The 18,795-nt window shown below is 41.5% G+C and overlaps 1 protein-coding gene and 1 pseudogene across 14 annotated transcripts in view; both read left to right on the forward strand.

Annotated features, from left to right (window-relative positions):
- The window catches only part of MAGI2 (membrane associated guanylate kinase, WW and PDZ domain containing 2), a 1,320,050-nt gene that overhangs the window by 1,290,848 nt on the left and 10,407 nt on the right, over positions 1–18,795 (forward strand). The window lies entirely within an intron of this gene.
- LOC128314805 (60S ribosomal protein L13a-like) lies at positions 11,256–15,968 on the forward strand (annotated as a pseudogene).

Here is an 18,795-nt window from a genome sequence, read left to right on the forward strand (position 1 = left end):
TCAACCTCAGTTTGTTCTCTGTATGTAAAAGTCTCTTCTGGTTTGCCTCCCTCTATGTTTTTATCTTATTTTTCCTTCCCTTCCCCTATGGTCATCTATTAAGTTTCTCAAATTCCACATATGAGTGAAATCATGTGATATTTGTCTTTCTCTGATTGACTTATTTCACTTAGCATAGTACCCTCCAGTTCCATCCACATTATTGCAAATGGCAAGATTCCATTATTTTTCATAGCCAACTAGTATTCCATTGTATATATATACCATGTCTTCTTAATCCATTCATCAGTCGATGGACATTTGTGTTCTTTCCATAATGTAGCTATCGTTGATACACTGCTATAAACATTGAGGTGCATGTGCCCTTCGAATCAGCACTCCTATATCCTTTGGATAAAGTAGTGCAATTGCTGGGCCACAGGATAATTCTATTTGTAATTATTTTGAGGAACCTCCATACTGTTTTCCAGAGTAGCTGCACCAGTTTGCATTGCACCAGTGGTGCAAAAGGGTTCCCCTTTCTCCACATCCTCACCAACATCTGTTTCATGAGTTGTTAATTTTAGCCACTCTGACCAGTGTGAGGTGGTATCTCATTGTGGTTTTGATTTGTATTTCCCTGATGATGAGTGACATTGAGCATATTTTCATATGTCTGTTGGTCATCTGGATATCTTCTTTGGAAAAGTGTCTATTCATGTCTTCTGCCCATTTCTTCACTGGATTATTTGTTTTTTGGGTGTTGAGGTTGGTAAGTTCTTCATAGATTTTGGATACTAACCCTTTATCAGATATGTCATTTGCAAATATCTTCTCCCATTCCATTGGTTGCCTTTTAATTTTGTTGATTGTTTCCTTTGCTGTACAGAAGCTTTTTTCTTGATGAGGTCCCAATCATTCCTTTTTGCTTTTATTTCCCTTGCCTTTGGAGACATGTCAAGTAAGAAGTTACTGTGGCTGAGGTCAAAGAGGTTGCTGCCTATTTTCTCTTGTAGGATTTTGATGGTTTCCTGTCTTACATTTAGCTCTTTTACCCATTTTGCATTTATTTTTGTGTGTGGTGTAAGAAAGTGGTTCAGTTTCATTCTTCTGCATGTCGCTGTCCAATTCTCCCAGCACCATTTGCTAAAGAGACTGTCTTTTTTCTATGGATATTCTTTCCTGCTTTGTCAAAGATTAGTTGGCCATATATTTGTGGGTCCATTTCTGGGTTCTCTGTTTTATTCCATTGATCTCTGTGTCTGTTTTTGTGCCAATACCGTATTGTCTTCAGGATTACAGCTTTGTAATACAGGATAAAGTCTGGGATTGTAATGCCTCCAGCTTTGGTTTTCTTTTTCAACATTACTTTGGCTATTTAAGGTCTTTTGTGGTTCCATACAAATTTTAGGATTGTTTATTGTAGCTCTGTGAAGAATGCTGGTGCTATTTTGATTGGGATTACATTGAATGTGCAGACTGCTTTTGGTAGTGTCAACATTTTAACAATATTTGTTCTTCCAATCCAGGTAGCTTCTCCTTCTTAAACCAGAACCACTACCCTAACCATTAATACTAGCGCTAGAGGCTTACAAAGGATATTATTATTGGTCACCGATAATATTGACTCCCCTCAAATGGAAAGAAGCAACTCTAATCTCTACAGCATTTCAGTTCATTCACTGGCACCCACTGTAGTCTAGAATGCAATAGGGAAGTGTAGGGAGACCAACATCCCCTTTCAGGTAGTACAGTGGTGTCAGAGCAGTCAAGAAGAGGGACGCCTCCTGCCACTCTGAACCCCAGGAACTTTCACCAATTTCCTAATGGGACACCATTTCAGAAGCCAAGGAGGATTTTGGTAATGAACACCTAGTTAGTTAATGTACTGTCCTCATTTTGTAGGAATTAACTATGGGATCAGTTTCCTTGATCCCAAAGGATTCCATCTTGGGCTGCCTCCTAATACACTGGAGTCAAGAAAAAATACCAAACCCTACTTCTCACTCCCAAAAATTAATATTCTGCCCCCTGGTTAATAACTGTCAATAAAAGATGCAAACCCAACACTCAGGGTGTGCAGCTCTCTCTCTTGCTCTCTCTCTCTCCCTCTCTCCCGGGCTCAGCTGCTCTCAGATCTCAAAAATGCACTTTTTAGTTTAATAAACTTTCATGCTTCTGTTATTCATCCATTGTGCTGCATGCCTGTCCTTAAATTCATTCTCATGACAAAAACCACGAACCTTCAGCAAATCCTTTGGCTCTGGCTGGGTCGAGGCCCTGGGGCCCAGCGTCTGCCCAGTTCACCCAGCAACATCTCTTTAGTGATCACAAAGGAACTAAGTAACAGCAGGTTGAGTGACCTTCTTCATGGGTGACTCTCCAACTCTTGCCATCCTTGTGCTGGAGAGTTGCCTAGTCACTGCTCTCCTTGGTTCTACTCTCTCTTTCCCATCTACCTTGGAAAAGGCCTAGAGCTGCTAAAGACATGAGGGCAGGAGGTGTGGTGAGACTGCACATGAGCCAGCTCCTCTGAAGCCACAGGTAGTCTCCTTGGATTATTCCCAGAGTTTAGACACTTCAGGGTGCATGGCCTGACACTGATGGGGACCTGTGCATGAGACCTTACATGGAAAGAGGGTATCTGCAGATGCGATCATGTTCAGATGAGGTCATTGTGGGGGGCACAATCCAAGAAGAGCATAGAACCAAGCAGAGCATAACCCACATGGAAAGGGGCACCTGGGAAGCTCAGTCAGTTAAGCATCCGAGTTCAGCTCAGGTCATGATCTCATGGTTTGTGAGTTCGAGACCTGCATTGGGCTCTCTGCTGTCAGCACAGAGCCTGCTTCTGATCCTCTGTCCCCCTCTTTCTCTGCCCCTCTTTCTCTCCTCACACACACACACACTCTCTCTCTCTCTCTCATTTTCTCCCTTAAAAATAACATTAAAAACAAATTTTTTTAAGGGGCCCCTGGGTGGCTCAGTTGGTTAAGCGTCCGACTTCAGCTCGGGTCATGATCTCACGGCTTGTGAGTTTGAGCGCCATATTGGACTCTGTGCTGACAGCTCAAAGCCTGGAGCCTGCTGCAGATTCTGTGTCTCCCTCTCTCTCTGCCCCTTCCCCTCTCAAACGCTGTCTCTCTCTCTCTCAAAAATAAATAAACATCAAAAAATTAAAAAAAAAAAAAGAATGTTAAAAAAAAAAAGCCCATATAGAAAATATCCAGGAAATGAAGGCGCTATGCTGCAATGTCAGAAAACCATCCCAGAGACCCCACAGCACACAGGCCTATGCCCCCTGTTAATAGTATATGTAGTCTTTAAATGTGGCACAAGACACGTTTACTAACACACCCGAACACCTTTAGTTTCCCTGTGATGAGAAGACAATAAACAGGTAAACTTAGACTTGTTTAGCAATTAATGTTTCAGTATTTTATTTTCTTTGGAAATGATCTAGACGGTCAATGAATTCTCATCATTTAATTTAACTTAGCAAAATTCTAAGGGTGGAAGTTACCAAAGAAATTTGGAAAACTACGGAAACCTTTCAAAAAACAATCATTGCTAAAAAGTTCACCTAAAAAGTCTTACCTCAATCACATCTACTTAATTCATTTGTTCTTAACAATCATACTTAGATTACACCTGAACATTTCATGAGACAGCAAAGCCCTTAGCTATCATCTTAAGATTTTCTTTCATTTGTTTGTTTGGTTGGTTGGTTGGTTGTTTTTTGCTGACAAATTTTGTAACAAAAATAACATGAATTTATTTGACTTTAAGTAGAATATGGTATTACACTTAATGTGGAAACTCTAAAGATATGCCCATATTAATTAAACCGACAAACTTAAACTACCTTTAATTTCCTGAAAACTATCCTAGATCACATAAACTTGAGAACATTTGGGTTAGTTTCTATCATCCTTCTGAGATTTAGAAATGCTTGATTTATAAGCACTTAACTTGAAACTAATCATTAAATAGAGCCTTTTACAAATTAATTTTGGCAATGGCAAGTGGAGGTAGAAAAATACCGTTTCTATATTGTACATATACGGACATACATAAACACAAAAAGATCTTACAGCTTTGAATTTTGAAAATTTAGCTATGAATCAGATACAACAATATAAAACTCACTAGTTTGTAAGATTATCTGCTCAAATGGCTGAAGCTTTTTACTAGTAATATTGGTGAGGATGCCTGATTTGTGCTTGTCCTTGACAAGTAATCTTATGGACGTTGTGGAGCAGTTTTGTTGTATTGTTTTTTTTTAATTTTTTTAATGTTTATTTATTTTTGAGAGAAAGAAACAGAGCCGGAGTTAGCACGGAGCCCACCAAGGGGCTCAAACCCACTGCAAGATCATGACCTGAGCCAAAGTCGGCTGCTTAACTGACTGAGCCACCCAGGCGCCTCGGCAGTTTGTATTTTTTAAAATTTAGGCCTCTTTTTCTTTTCTTTTCTTTTCTTTTCTTTTCTTTTCTTTTCTTTTCTTTTCTTTTCTTCTTTTTTTCCCCTTTAGTTTTAGGCAAATGTGGGCATTGTTTTAGGTACCTCCTGGGGTGTTTACGTTTCAAAGATATAGTAAGATTTACATCTTCAAGGGACAAAGAAAGAATGGAAGTTCCTTCAAGAAGGACTTTGGTTTCCTAAGGCCAACAACTCACAGCCTTTTGAGATAAATTGGGGAGGTTTTAAGATTGGTAAAAAGGAATAGATGATGGGGCACCTGGGTGGCTCAGGTGAGTTTCAGCTCTGTGCTGACAGCTCAGAGCCTGGATGGAGCCTGCTTTGGATTCTGTGTCTCCCTCTCTCTCTGCTCCTCCCCAGCTTTGCGCTCTGTCTCTCTTCTTTCTTTCTCTCTCAAAAATAAATAAACATGAAAAAAAATCTTTTAAAGGAATAGATGGGACCTTGTATTACCTCCAGAACTACATTTTATTTTTCATTTTGCAAAGATTTATAAGATAAGAACAGTTGAAATGATATTAAAGGGTTGATCCACCGTCCAGTTACATTGTCTCCATTTGCTTCTCTCCCTCTGGGCCCATAAGTTTTAGGTTTGGCAAAGAGACTTTAAAAAATCCTATCAGGCTTTGAAGATCAGCTTCCAACTTCTAATCAACTTTTAACCAAAATACTACTACCCTTCCCCCACAAAAAACGGCATTTAAATATCTTGTCAGTTTTTAGCTTGGACAAACAATATATATTTGGGCAGTATGGAAAAAACTTCATGCATCAAAGAGGCGTCTTTAAAAAGGGTGCAAAGGATACTACCTTCTCAAGACCAAAAGTCAGTCCCAAAGACAGTCAAAAGAACCGAGAGCCTGCAAATCTCAGGCACACAGAAAGCCCAAGCCATGCATAGAACAAGTTTAGTAAGATTGTACCTTTTTTTTTTTTTTGTATCTACAGTTTCTGGAACAGCAGTTCTCAGACATCAAATAAGCAGGTGTGCTGGAAGGTGGCATGCTTAATTCTTTGGATTTTAGGAAAGAGGAATTTACATTGAATGTGGAGTTTTAATTTCTGTTCTTTCATCTTGTAAAAAGGAGTCCCTAAGGCTAGCCATTAAAATTCTTTGTATCCACTTTTTAATTCGGTCTTTTCCACAGACGCCAGTAAGACAATAGTTTAGGATGAGAGCTCTCCAAAATTTTTCAACTATAGAAGTTTTCAATTCAAAAATCCATCCTCTGGCCATTGACAAGTAGGATCTATTAATCTCAATAGCAACTCAAACTAATAAGCTTTTTTATGGCTTGACCAAGGACGTAAGAAGCATCCCACAAGAGAATACAAAATATGCAGCCCTCACAAGATCCAGCAAGTTCATTCCCAAAGATTGCCTAGGAAAGCAAAAGCCTTTGTTGCACAGGTGGTAAGGACGGTGTAGTGAATACAGTGTCTCTGGTTTCCCACAAGAACTCGAGATGCCTCCAGTCACAAACCTGCTAATCTGTGACACCAGGCAGGTGCTCTTGGAATGAGACTTTCCCAGCACTAACAAAGAAAGGAAGGTTGAGGCTACAAGGGCTCCTTATGGACTGGGACCCTTTATGGCAAACTCCCCTGAGAGCTGGCATGGTTGGATGAAGAGAATGCTGTTTGGGAGTCCGTGCCATGGAACCCCACTCTATTCAGCTGGTGCACCCTGGTAAGTGTACCTTCTGCATGGCAGAGACCAAAGAGAATATTCTCACTAGTCGTAAAGCCAAATTCTCAGGACATGGAATAAGACAAAAGGAAAAACCCCATCCAGTTTTTACACAGGGGACTCACGGCCAAGTTTGTTTGCACAGATGCCGGTCTGGTAACCATGGTCTGTGAGCCACGCTCAAATAGCGGGCTTATGGTGCCTATGCCTGTGTTCTGCCCTATGGCTCCTCCTCCTTATGACAAACTACACAAAAGGCAGAGACAAAAACAAGGATCATCTTTGGGAGGAAAACGATGGGTAAAAGTCAAGGGTACTCATTACCAAATTTTAACTAGAGTGCCTATGTCCAAGGAGCTAGTTCCACAAATACTTTATCCTGCTAAGCTAAATTTAGGGGGTGGGAAAAGGGGAGCGGGGACTCTCATCATGCTTGCTTCCAACAGACCCTGTCAGCAGAGATCCAGGAAACCCTTGTGGTAAGAATTCTTACCTTCTGATGCTGTTTGTCCGAGGTGTCAGGATGTCTCAGCTATAGCAGCCTCAGAACGAGTAGTGTCCACACCATGAAGTAAATCCTGCCAACTGTCAGGGAGGGAAAATTTTTTCTCTACCCTTCTAGATTCTTCTGCTGGTCTAATCAGATTGACATCAGACAGATTAACAGGAGAAAAACACATTCAATCATATATGTAGAGGGGTCCCAGAGAACATGAGATCCACAGGCAGCCAGGCAAATGAGGCTTATATGCTACCTGAGCTAAGGAGAAGAGGGTAGAGGGGTTGGGAGATGAAGACAATTCACAGAAAGACAGCAAGAGCAGATGTTTGCCATGCCACACTGAGAAGTCTTTCTGATATACAAGAACCGCATCTCTGGTGATAGCTCTCTTTTTGTTGCAGCCTCCCCTGTCTAAATGTTTTGGGGCAGTTTAGGGGGGCAGGTAGAAAGAAAAACTTCTTGAGTCTTTGTTTCTCAAAAATAGTCACCCTAAAATAATCCTCATGCCAAAGAAACACATTTTGGGGTGGTAAATCTTGCTCCCCTGCAATTCACATGCATTTATTACAAATATACCAGGTTTCTCCACATTTCTGGAAATTACTAGAGTTGGCTGCTATGCCACTTTCAAGAAAGGGGAATGAGTGATCTCTGGCTGATCTATTTATTTTTCATCCAACTGATATTTATTGAACACTTGGTGGTATGCACCTAGTACTGTCAGAGACTTAAGTTGCAACAGCAAACAAGACAGATCACAGTCTGTGTCAAATAGGATTTATATTCTAGCAAGAGAGACACACAAATAAATTGTAGTCAATGTTGTGAACGAGACTAAGGAGCTGCACCAGAAAATAACCACTTTGGACAAGGTGGTGAGAGAGGCCTCGGAGGAGGTAATACTGAAGCTGAAGAGACAAAGAGCCAAGCGTTTAGGCTGCAAATGTGCACACAGCCCAGGAACTGGGTCCTCCTCTTTCAGCAGATGTGTATTGTTCAGAAGGGAGCCTGCTGCACAAATTTGGCCTTCATGTCTGAGTCTGCACTGCTGCCAACAATTCACCCTCTGCACCCAATTGCCAATATCCTCCTCCCAAGCCAGCCTTTGGCTCCCCTGCCTGTCTGCAGCCCCTTGTTTAGGCTGCTGCCCGAGCACTCGGCGGAGCAAGCTGGCACAGTAGGGTTTTTCTGCAAGTGCACAGACCTGTACAAATCCCAGGCCCTGATGAACCATCATCTGCAGTGATAGTTCAATAGAGTGTCGGGTATTTTTCCTCCGTTCATCTTTATTTCTGGAGAAATGTCTTCAATAAACAGCCTTACCTTTTGCTAAAATGAAATTAAACCCGTGTGAAATAGGACATTTTGTATGAGCCCTAAGTGCTACAGAAATTGATACCCATTGGTTTGTTTCTAGGAAGTTCTGAGACTTTATTTGCAAAAATGAAAATTCATAGGCAGCATTAATGAAAACCCAGCCCAAACTCTCCTTTTCAAGGTGAGGCAGACTCTGGGCGCTTGGGTGGCTCAGTCAGTTAAGCCTCTGACTTCGCCTCAGGTCATGATCTCACAGTCCCTGCGTTGGGCTCTGTGCTGACAACTCAGAGCCTGGAGCCTGCTTCAGATTCTGTGTCTCCCTCTCTCTCTGCCCTTCCCTGCTCACACTCTGTCTCTCTCTCAAAAATGAATAAATGTTAAAAAAAAAAAAAAATTAAGATGAGGCGGACTCACTACTTCCCACAGCCCCACCCATCTCCCTCCCACCCAGACCGCCTTCTGTCTTCAGCTGGTCTCTCCAATGTTGTCAAGCCCAGGCTCCTGTCACTCCCTCCCTTCCCACCAATCCATGCCCTGTGCCACACAGACCCTTGTCCCCCACACTTCTTGGGAACTATAACATGAACATGAATGAGGGTTCAGATGGTTTCAAATAGTATCATCATTTGTTCTTGACTATCAGAGCAGGGGAGATGCAGGAGGCTTTCACAAACCAATAGGTAGGGAGTAAGGGTTCTCTGGCGTTATCAGCTGCCTGATGGGGAAAAAAGGGTGCAATAACTGGGGACAGGCTGCTAAGCTTACAGCAGCCCTTGGGGTCCTAAGTTCAGGGTCAGGCCTGTGATCCCAGCGGGGATCCTTCATGACAGTTCCTTTTATCCGAATGCCTCCTGGGCTCTGGTCCTTTCTCAGGTGCTTTGTTGTGCAATTTGAATGACAGAAGGCATGCACGACATTTAGCATTAAGAGTAAATGCCCAGCAAATGTTAGCTGGGTTTTTTGTTTGTTTTGTTTGTTTATTATTATTGCTATTATTTACAAGTGCTTACTATGTGCCCCAAAATGGTAGATCCTCACTTAGTTTTTACAAAAGTTTGGGTGATTTTAATTTTCACAACAGATGTCTAAGGTAGATAATATATCATTTGGGCGCAGAGAAGTTGGGTCATTTGCCCAAAGCTACACGGCTAGTCAGTAGTAAAGCTAAAATACAAATCTATGCTGCCTCAACTCTAGATTTCAATTCTCTTTCCTGTCTCCCATGTTCATGAATCCTGGCATTACAAAGTCCAACTCAGACCCTCCAGTGAGTCTCCAACACCTGCTGAATGAACTCCATGTCCCTCTGCATGTCCTTCAAATGAGGAAGCTCATTGTCACTTCATCTCAGGTCACCCTACAGCTCACGTCCTGGGTTTGCACGGTGGGAGTCTATCTGGAGTCCCCTCCAGTGCCAAGCACACAGGAATGAGGGTGTGAATGTGTGAATGCAGGGAAGTCCAAATTGTGAGGCTCACTCTGGAATATACTGAAAAGTTTAGTTTGGGGTATGTGAAAGTGAAAGATTTGGGTTTTCTCTCTCTTCACATTAGGCAAGAAGTAGGCATGATTCAAAGCAGAAGAGAAGCAACGACTTGAAAAAAAGGCTAATTATTGAAGAAATAGGGGATGACATTGCTGCTAATAATAAAATTTTAATCGATCTAGTTTTCACTTCAAGACCATTTGCTCAGGGAGGCCTCCCTGAACTCCTAAATGAGGTTAGCACCCCATTAAATGCTTCTGTAGCACCCTTTACTTTTTAAAAAACTTTTCTTTTGATGGTCCATCACATTTGAAATCATTTGTTCTATATCTACTTCATATAACAAGCTTTGCAAGGGCAAGAATGTCATCTTGTTCATGCTGAATTCCCAGCAGTCGACACAGTTGCTTGGCACAGAGTAGATAATTGAATAAATATTCATTTACAGCAAGATTAATAGTATTTCTCAGCCAAAGAGTGATCATGCTTCTGCTTGCCAATACCAATAAGAGAAAAGGAAATTTGATTTATTTATAAAAGAATCTAAAACAACATGATACTCTGATCGAAGCAACATGCAGTTAGTTAAGTGTTAGTTCAAGTATAATTCCTTTGTCAGTATCAGTGAATGACTCAACCTGTTAGATAAGGAGGAAGATCCTCCCTATCACCCTCCTCCTTAAAAGCTTCCCAACTCTCTTTCCGGTGAAGTTCTCCCCAACCTGCTCTCCCAGCCATCTCTTCTTCTGCTATCCCAGACACCCCTCACCATTCCCACAATCCACCCAGCACTTGCTGATCCCACTTTCTGGAATAGTCTTCTCTATTTCTGTGTCTATGCTCCTTTTAAACTCAAACTAAAGCCCTCTCCACGTCCCAAATACAGAACAATTGATTTTCATGTGCCCACCCCACAGCACTCCGTACTTGCCCCTGGAAGTCCAGAATTCTGAAATTGTACACAATGAGTTCCTGGAGTCACTAATCGTGTCTTGTTCATCTTCACATCTCCAGTGCCTAGCACACGACTGCCTGAAGGTCAGCACATATTCTGGTGAATAAAGACAAAAGAAAACCTCAGGTCCTCCTTGACTGTTCCTTTTCCCTCACACCCTATATCCACTCCATCAGCAGGTCCAGCATAGTCTGTCTTCAAAACATTTCATGAATCTAGCCCCTTCTCACCACCTGCCTAGCCTAGGCCACCATCATGTCCTGCCTGGGCGACCACAATAGCCTCCTGACTGATGTCTGGCTTCTGCCTGCAATTTATTTTGCACACAGCAGCCATGTTAGCCTTTTAAAATGTTCCCTAGGGTCGCCAGGGAGGCTCAGTTGGTTAAGTGTCCAACTCTTGATTTCAGCTCAGGTCATGATCTCACAGTTCATGGGATCCAGTGCCATGTCAGGCTTTGTGCTGTCAGCATGGAGTCTGCTTGGGATTCTCTCTCTCTGCATCTCCCCCCGCTCATGCTCTCTCTCTCTCTCTCTCTCAAAATAAATAAACTTTAAAAAATAAATAAATAAAAATAAATAAATAGAATAAAATATCCCCCTTCATAAGACCATCCAATGGCCTCCAGAACACTTAGAATAAAATTCAAACTCCTCACTGAAGCCCCAATTGATCTTGCCTTTCCCCCCTCTGCCTCCACATCCTACTTACCATTCTGCCAACATGCCAAGCCTTGTCTTTGCACATGTTCCATCTGTCCCAACATGACTTGCTACCCGACATTCAATTCCCCTCTCAGTGTCAGCTCATCAGATAGGCTTTCCCTGACCACCTTATCTAAAACAGTACCCCAGGGGACTTGGGTGGCTCAGTCCATTAAGTGTCTGACTTCAGCTCAGGTCATGATCTTGTGGTCTGTGAGTTCAAGCCCTGCGTTGGGCTCTGTGCTCAGAACCTGGAGCCTGCTTCAGATTCTGTGTCTCCCTCTCTCTCTGCCCTGCCCTGCTTGCTCTCTCTCTCTCTCTCAAAAATAAACATCAAAAAAATTAAAAATAAATAAATAAAATAAAATAGTACCCCACATCTCTCTACCTTCTCACGTTACCTTATTTTCTTGTGTTGTACTTATCATTATCAGGCTTATTATTACCTATTTATATATTAATTTTCGTCTCTTTCACTATGATAGTAAGATCCATGAAGATAGAAATATTGCCATCTTCACAGCTGCCTTTTCAGTGCATAGACCTCCTCTATAATGTAAGTAGTAGGTGTCAACAAAAGTATGTTGAATGGAAGTTTTTAAAAAATTTGGAGGCATCCAAATGGAGGCATCTTCCAAAAATGGCAGAAAGGCAGGTCTCATGCTTGATGACTGAGGCTACCTCCTGGGCCTCTAGGTACCCATCATGGCTCATCATTGTCAAGCAGGTACTGCTGGCTTGGAAGGTGGTGGTTGTCCACTGTGAGGGCAATGAGCTTTTCTGGAAATTTCTATAGAAACAAGTTAAAATACCTGGCCTTCCTCCACAAGTGTATGGACACCAACTGGTCCTGGGCCCCTACCACATCTTTGGGCGAACAGTAGAGACCTCTGCCCACCAGATGAAGAAGGCCAGGTGGCTCTGACCACCTCAGGCTGTTGGATGGGAGCCCACCACCCTCTGACAAGAAAAAGTCTGTTGATGTTTACTGCTGCCCTGGAGACTGTGTCTCATCCATGAAAGTTTGTCCATCTGGGATGCCTGGCTCACAACATTGGCTGGAAGTACCAAGAGGTGACAGCCACCCTGGACGAGGAGAGGAAGGAGAAGGCCAAGATTCATTAGAACAGCTCATGAGGTTATGGAAACAAACCAAAAAGAAGATGGAGAAGAAACATGACCAATCTACAGAGACCCTCAAAACCCTATGACTCCCAGTCTGAACACAGTAAAGATTGTTTATTCTTCATGCTGGGCCTGACCTGCCCTTCCTCCATTACCACCCTGGGATGTGGGGGATCCAAGAGCTGCCATCTGGGGTTTAGAAGGCTGGGGACACAGAAAGGGCTTAGTCACCACTCCTGTTTAAGAAAGACCTCTCTTTAAAAAGTCACTTTACACATCTGTAAGATCTGTGAAGGCATAATTTGTCTGTGACCTAGTTGTTTATGAGGGAGTTTTAGAAGATCAATAGCAGGAACAACCATAGTTACTTCAGTTTCAGTATTTGCAAACGTGAGCTGGAAAACTGTAATTGGAGGGGACTCTGCATTGTGAGTGAGGCATCTGTTTGAAACTAACTTCTCAAGTGGTTGTACACGATACTCTGCAGCTGCTAGAATATGGGAAGGTGCTTGCGGGGGAGTGTGAGCCTGGTGTGGCCCAAAGGTATTCATCATCGTGCATAGGCTGGGAAGACCTAGAACCAAGAGGCTACAAGCATTGCCCTTGCTGCTTCCCTGTATTTTGTGATCAGAAATGAGTAAGTTGGGTTTTTTTCATAATTTTCTTTTTTTTTAATTTAAATTTTATTTTTTTAATTTACATCCAAATTAGTTAGCATATAGTGCAACAATGATTTCAGGAGTAGATTCCTTAATGCCCTTTACCCATTTAACCCATCCCCCCTCCCACAACCCCTCCAGTAACCCTCTGTTTGTTCTCCATAGTTATGAGTCTCTTCTGTTTTGTCCCCCTCCCTGTTTTCATATCATTTTTGCCTCCCTTCCCTTATGTTCATCTGCTCTGTGTCTTAAAGTCCTCATATGAGTGAAGCCATATGATATTTGTCTTTCTCTGACTAATTTCGCTTAACATAACACCCCCTAGTTCCATCCACGTAGTTGCAAATGACAAGCTTTCATTCTTTCTGATTGCCGAGTAATATTCCATTGTATATATGTACCACGTCTTCTTTATCCATTCATCCATCAATGCACATTTGTGTTCTTTTCATACTTTGGCTATTGTTGACAGTGCTGCCATAAACATGGGGGTGCACGTGCCCCTTTGAAACAGCCTACCTGTATCCCTTGGATAAATACCTACTAGTGCAACTGCTGGGTCGTAACGTAGTTCTATTTTTAATTTTTTGAGGAACCTCCATACTGTTTTCCAGAGTGGCTGCACCAGCTTGCATTCCCACCAACGATGCAAAAGAGATCCTCTTTCTCTGCATCCTCACCAACCTCTGTTGTTGCCTGAGTTGTTAATGTTAGCCATTCTGACAGGTTTAAGGTGGTATCTCATTGTAGTTTTGATTTGTATTTGTATTGATTTGATTTGATGAGTGATGCTGAGCATTTTTTCATGTGTCGGTTGGCCATCTGGATGTCTTCTTTGGAGAAGTGCCTATTCATGTCTGTTGAGTTTGATAAGTTCTTTATAGATTTTGGATACTAACCCTTTATCTGATATGTCGTTTGCAAATATCTTCTCCCATTCTGTCAGTTGCCTTTTAGTTTTGCTGATTGTTTCCTTTGCTGTGAAGAAGCTTTTTATTTTGATGAGGTCCCAATAGTTCATTTTTGCTTTTGTTTCCCTTGCCTTTGGAGACATGTTGAGTAAGAAGTTGCTGCAGCCAAGATCAAAGAGGTTTTTGTCTGCTTTCTCCTCGAGGATTTTGATGGCTTCCTGTCTTACATTTAGGTCCATTTCATCCATTTTGAGTTTATTTTTGTGTATGGTGTAAGAAAGTGGTCCAGGTTCATTGTTCTGCATGTCGCTGTCCAGTTTTCCCAGCACGACTTGCTAAAGAGACTGTCTTTATTCCATTGGATATTCTTTCCTGCTTTGTCAAAGATCAGTTGGCCATATGTTTGTGGGTCCATTTCTGGGTTATATATATATATATATATATATATATATATATATGAGAGAGAGAGAGAGATGGATGAGAGGGCAGTTTTTTGAGAAATAAAACTGGATACAGAAAAAAAATTGTCTGAGGATAGCCTTGATGAAGTATGATAACGACAAAATCAGAGGACTCCAGACACAAGACCTTTGCTTCTACTAATACATTTTCTTTTTTAAACAGCCAGAATTGTTTCAAAAAAGGCGGGGGGGGGAAGCACTTTGTTCCCTGGGGACATATTAATGGGGATATAGTTGCACATCATTTGTAGGGCCTCAGTCCAGAAGTGAGTTAATCTGATGCCTGAGTCTTGCCCATGAACGAATGGCTTATAGAGGCAGATGAAGGGGGTGTGAAAATCTCGTCTGGGTACCACAGAGGCATGGGTTTAGCTGGAATTCAAGAGTATCCTCTGAATAGTCTGTTTCCACTTCTGTCTTTGGCAAGAGGTGGCTATTATCAGTTTCCATCATTTCTCCCATGAAATGGGTACCTTATGATTGATTATTCTCATTCCTATTTCCACTGTCTCCCACTTCAGACAGGGATGTATTTCTGTGATGAAGAAAATGATCTAAAAAAGCTTTAAGATTAAAGATGCTTTCTAAAGATTAGTGTAAAACCTCTTCAATTTAGGGTGCCTGGGTGGCTCAGTTGGTTAAGCATCTGGCTTTGGCTCAGGTCATGATCTTGCGGTTTATGAGTTGGAGCCCTGCGTCGGGCTCTGTGCTAACAGCTCAGAGCCTGGAGCCTGCTTCAGATTCTGCGTCTCCTCCTCTCTGTGCCCCTCCCATGCTCATGCTCTGTCTCTCTCTGTCTCTCAATAATAAATAAATGTTAAAAAAAATTTTTTTAATAAAAATTTAAAAAAACCTCTTCATTTTGGATTCTGCTAACTCTGGGAACTCAGAATTCATCATCAGTTTCATCAGGCTAAGACTTACCTTAGTGCAATGATGAGGAAAACAGAGAGGTTACTAAGCAAACTAGTGGTGGTGACATTATTTGCAACAGTGTAACCAATTTAAGAAGACTTCTTCCCACCAGGCTTAAAAACAGTTTCTCAACACTATTAATTTTTTCACATTTAAAAACTGAGGTATATTAAGAAATTAAAAATAGAACTACCCTACGGACCCAGCAATTGCACTACTAGGTATTTATCCGAGGGATACAGGTATGCTGTTTCAAAGGGACACATGCACCCCAAAGTTTGTAGCAGGACTATCAACAATAGCCAAAGTATGGAAAGAGGACAAATGTCCATCAATGGATGAATGGATAAAGAAGATGTGGTATAGATATAGATATAGATATAGATATATACACACAATGGAGGATTACTTGGCAATCAAAAAGTGAAATCTTGCCATTTACAACTACATGGATGGAACAAGAGGGTATTATGCTAAGTGAAATTAGAGAAAGACAAATATCATATGACTTCACTCATATGAGGACTTTAAGACACAGAACAGATGAACATAAGGGAAGGGAGGCAAAAATAATATAAAAACAAGGAGGGAGACAAACATAAGCGACTCATAACTATGGAGAAAAAACAGAGGGTTACTGGAGGGGTTGTGGGAGGGGGGATGGGCTAAATGGGTAAGAGGCATTAAGGAATCTACTCCTGAAATCATTGTTGCACTATATGCTAACTAACTTGGATGTAAATTTAAAAAATAAATTAAGGAAGAAAGAAAGAATGAAAGAAAGAAAGGGAAAGAAAAGAAAAAGATCCTTAAAAAAATTGAGGTATAATTTACATACAGTAAAATTTGCCCTTTTCAGTATACAGTTCCACTCGTTTTGAAAAATCCATACAGCTATATAATCACTATCATACGCAAGATACAGAGCAGTTCCAGAATCCCCCACAATTTTCCCAGTCTTTGCGTGGTAGCCTCTCCCCACCCCAAACTTCTAGAAACCTCTCATCAGTTTTCTGCCCCTTTAGTTTTAATATTCGAGAATGTCATATAAAGGGGATCATAGAGAATGTAACATTTTGGAGCTGACATCTTTCATTTGGCATGACACAACTAAGATTCACTCGTGCTGTTGGGCAGATAAATAGTTTGTTCCATTTCGTGGCTGAGACTACCCATCGTGCCACAGTGTGTTCATCCGTTCACCAGTTGATGGACCTTCAGGTTGTTTCTAGTTTTTGGTGAGTAAGAACAAAGCCACTAGGCAAATTCGCATACAGGTTTTTGTGTGGACCTAAGTTTTTATTTCACTTGTGTGGATACCTCAGAGCAGGATTGCGGAGTGGTAGGGTAACTAAATGTTTCACTTTTTAAGAAACTGCTAAGCTGTTTTCCCAAGTGGCACTGTTCCACTTCTCATTTCCAACAGAATCATGTGACGGTTCTGGTGGCTCCACGTCCTTGCCAGTTATTTTCAGGTTGTTGTTTGGTTTTGGTTTTTACTTTAGCCATGTTAATAGATGTGTAGTGGTATTTCACGGTAGTTTTAATTTGCATTTTGCTATTGGGGATGTTGAGCATCATCCTATGTGCTGATTTGCCGTTCAGATATCACCTTTAGTGAAGTGAAAATTCAAATCTTTTGCCCTTTCTAAAAATTGGGTTTAACTATTAATACAATGGCCGATATGTATATAAACATCCATATATGTATTGTTTCCTTTGATCACAGCCCTGGGAGGGAAGCAGGGCAGATGTTATTCCTTAACTCTCAATTTTCCAGTTCCCTGAGAAATTGAGGCTAGAATGGTTAAATGACTTGCCCAAGTTCACACCAAGTGGCAGTACGAGGGTTTGAGCCTGGCCTGTCACTGATACTCCTTCCTCCACTAACTGCTGACTTATCCTTCCTGAGGGCTGGGAGGGCCACTGCTGGCTCAGCGGGACTGTGAACTGTCAGCTGAGGCTCTGGCTGAGTAAACCAGCACCAGCCAAATTATGGAAAGGTAGTTTGTGCTTGCCAGCTGTGGTACAGACACTTCCATCCCCTTTCTCCAGCAAAACTTCCCTGTGCTTTGTCTCCCTTCTCTGGAGTCCAACTCCCAGCTACTAACATGTAGAAAAAAAAAAAAAATCTATCACAGAAATCTTCCCTGACTCTCTCCTCTTCCCACTCCTGCTTGGGGAGTTTTGCATTTTAACAGGGGCTTTGGGAGACACCTCTTCTTCATGTAGTGATTTTCAAACTGTCTATTGGAGCTTCAAGTTTCCCCAAGAAAGGGCCTAAAGACCAGTTCAGGTGTGATAGTTACCAGAGGGCAGGTGGGTGGGGCATGGGTGGAATAGGTGATGGGGATTAAGGAATGCAGAAGAGGGTTTTATTACCAAGAAACCCCACAAAAACAAATAGCCCAGCACAGGTGGGAGGTGGGTGAATGGCAAGAGGCTTTGGATCCACCTCACCTAACCAAAGTGGTTCCATTTTTATTTGTTTACATAATGGGTTTCATTTAAGATTTTATTTGAAAAGAAGAATGTGTTGCTCTCCAAAACATCCATAAAATAAACAAACCAACATATTTTTCATATATCCCGGAATGCAGATATTTTACTAATTGAGAGTGATTCCTGAGCATCCCCACATTCCCAGGTCAATGTGAGTCATCAAGATTTTCCCTCATTGAAAAACAGAACTGAGTTTCCGAATCTGTTCTCCATGACACACTTCTGATAGGTTACATCAAGATATCGACTCCTTTTGGCCCTGGGGGCATATGGAAGGGCTTGGCTGGTGTTTTCAGACCTTGATCATTTCCATCTGTTTACTCTAATGCACTAAATAATATATTTTTCTACGTGTGTCCTGATGTGGAAAAAGTTAGAAAGCACCAAAATAGAATAGTGGCTTGGGCTTGGGCTCTGGAGTTATGTAGTCAGGTGTCCTGATTCTCACTTACCAGCTGAGTGGTCCTGGAAAATTGACTAAGGTATCTAAACCTCAGTTTCCTCATCTGTAAAGTGGGGATAATAGCACCATATTGCTCAGGACCATTGTGAGGATGAAGAGATAATGTATGTGGCACACAGGGCACAGTTCCTGTTACAGATGAAGCACTCAGTAAACAGTAGCTCCATTATCAATAGCCCCTTCAGCCCTGGAGGTCAAGTTTGCCACAGGTGTACTGCTGCTCTTAAAATGAGTATAAATGTGAAGCAGCAGTAACCAAATAGGGTCACGATTTTTAAAGTTATTGATGTTTCTAACACTTCGTTTTCATCTCTCTGGTAAGAAAGATGAAACATACATGTTTGAATGCCATTAACAATGCCTCAGGAAGCAAAGCTTCAGAAAGAGCAGAAGCAAAGTAAAATAATTAATGTGTTCAGAAGTTTTTTAAAGGCACATTTTTCTTTGTATTTTGTTACAAAAAGCAATCGCCTTAGTGATGGTTGAACAGATCCAAATGAACCATTATGGTTTGGACACATCCTTAAAAGATTTTTCTTTTGAACACCAAATGACTTCACATTACTGTCCTTTGATCTACTGTAATCATTTTTTATATTTTCCTATAATATTCTAAAATACAAGAGACTGTAGTTCAGTATAGC

This window comes from Acinonyx jubatus, chromosome A2 (genome assembly GCF_027475565.1).
Source record: "Acinonyx jubatus isolate Ajub_Pintada_27869175 chromosome A2, VMU_Ajub_asm_v1.0, whole genome shotgun sequence".
Classification (NCBI taxonomy): domain Eukaryota; kingdom Metazoa; phylum Chordata; class Mammalia; order Carnivora; family Felidae; genus Acinonyx; species Acinonyx jubatus.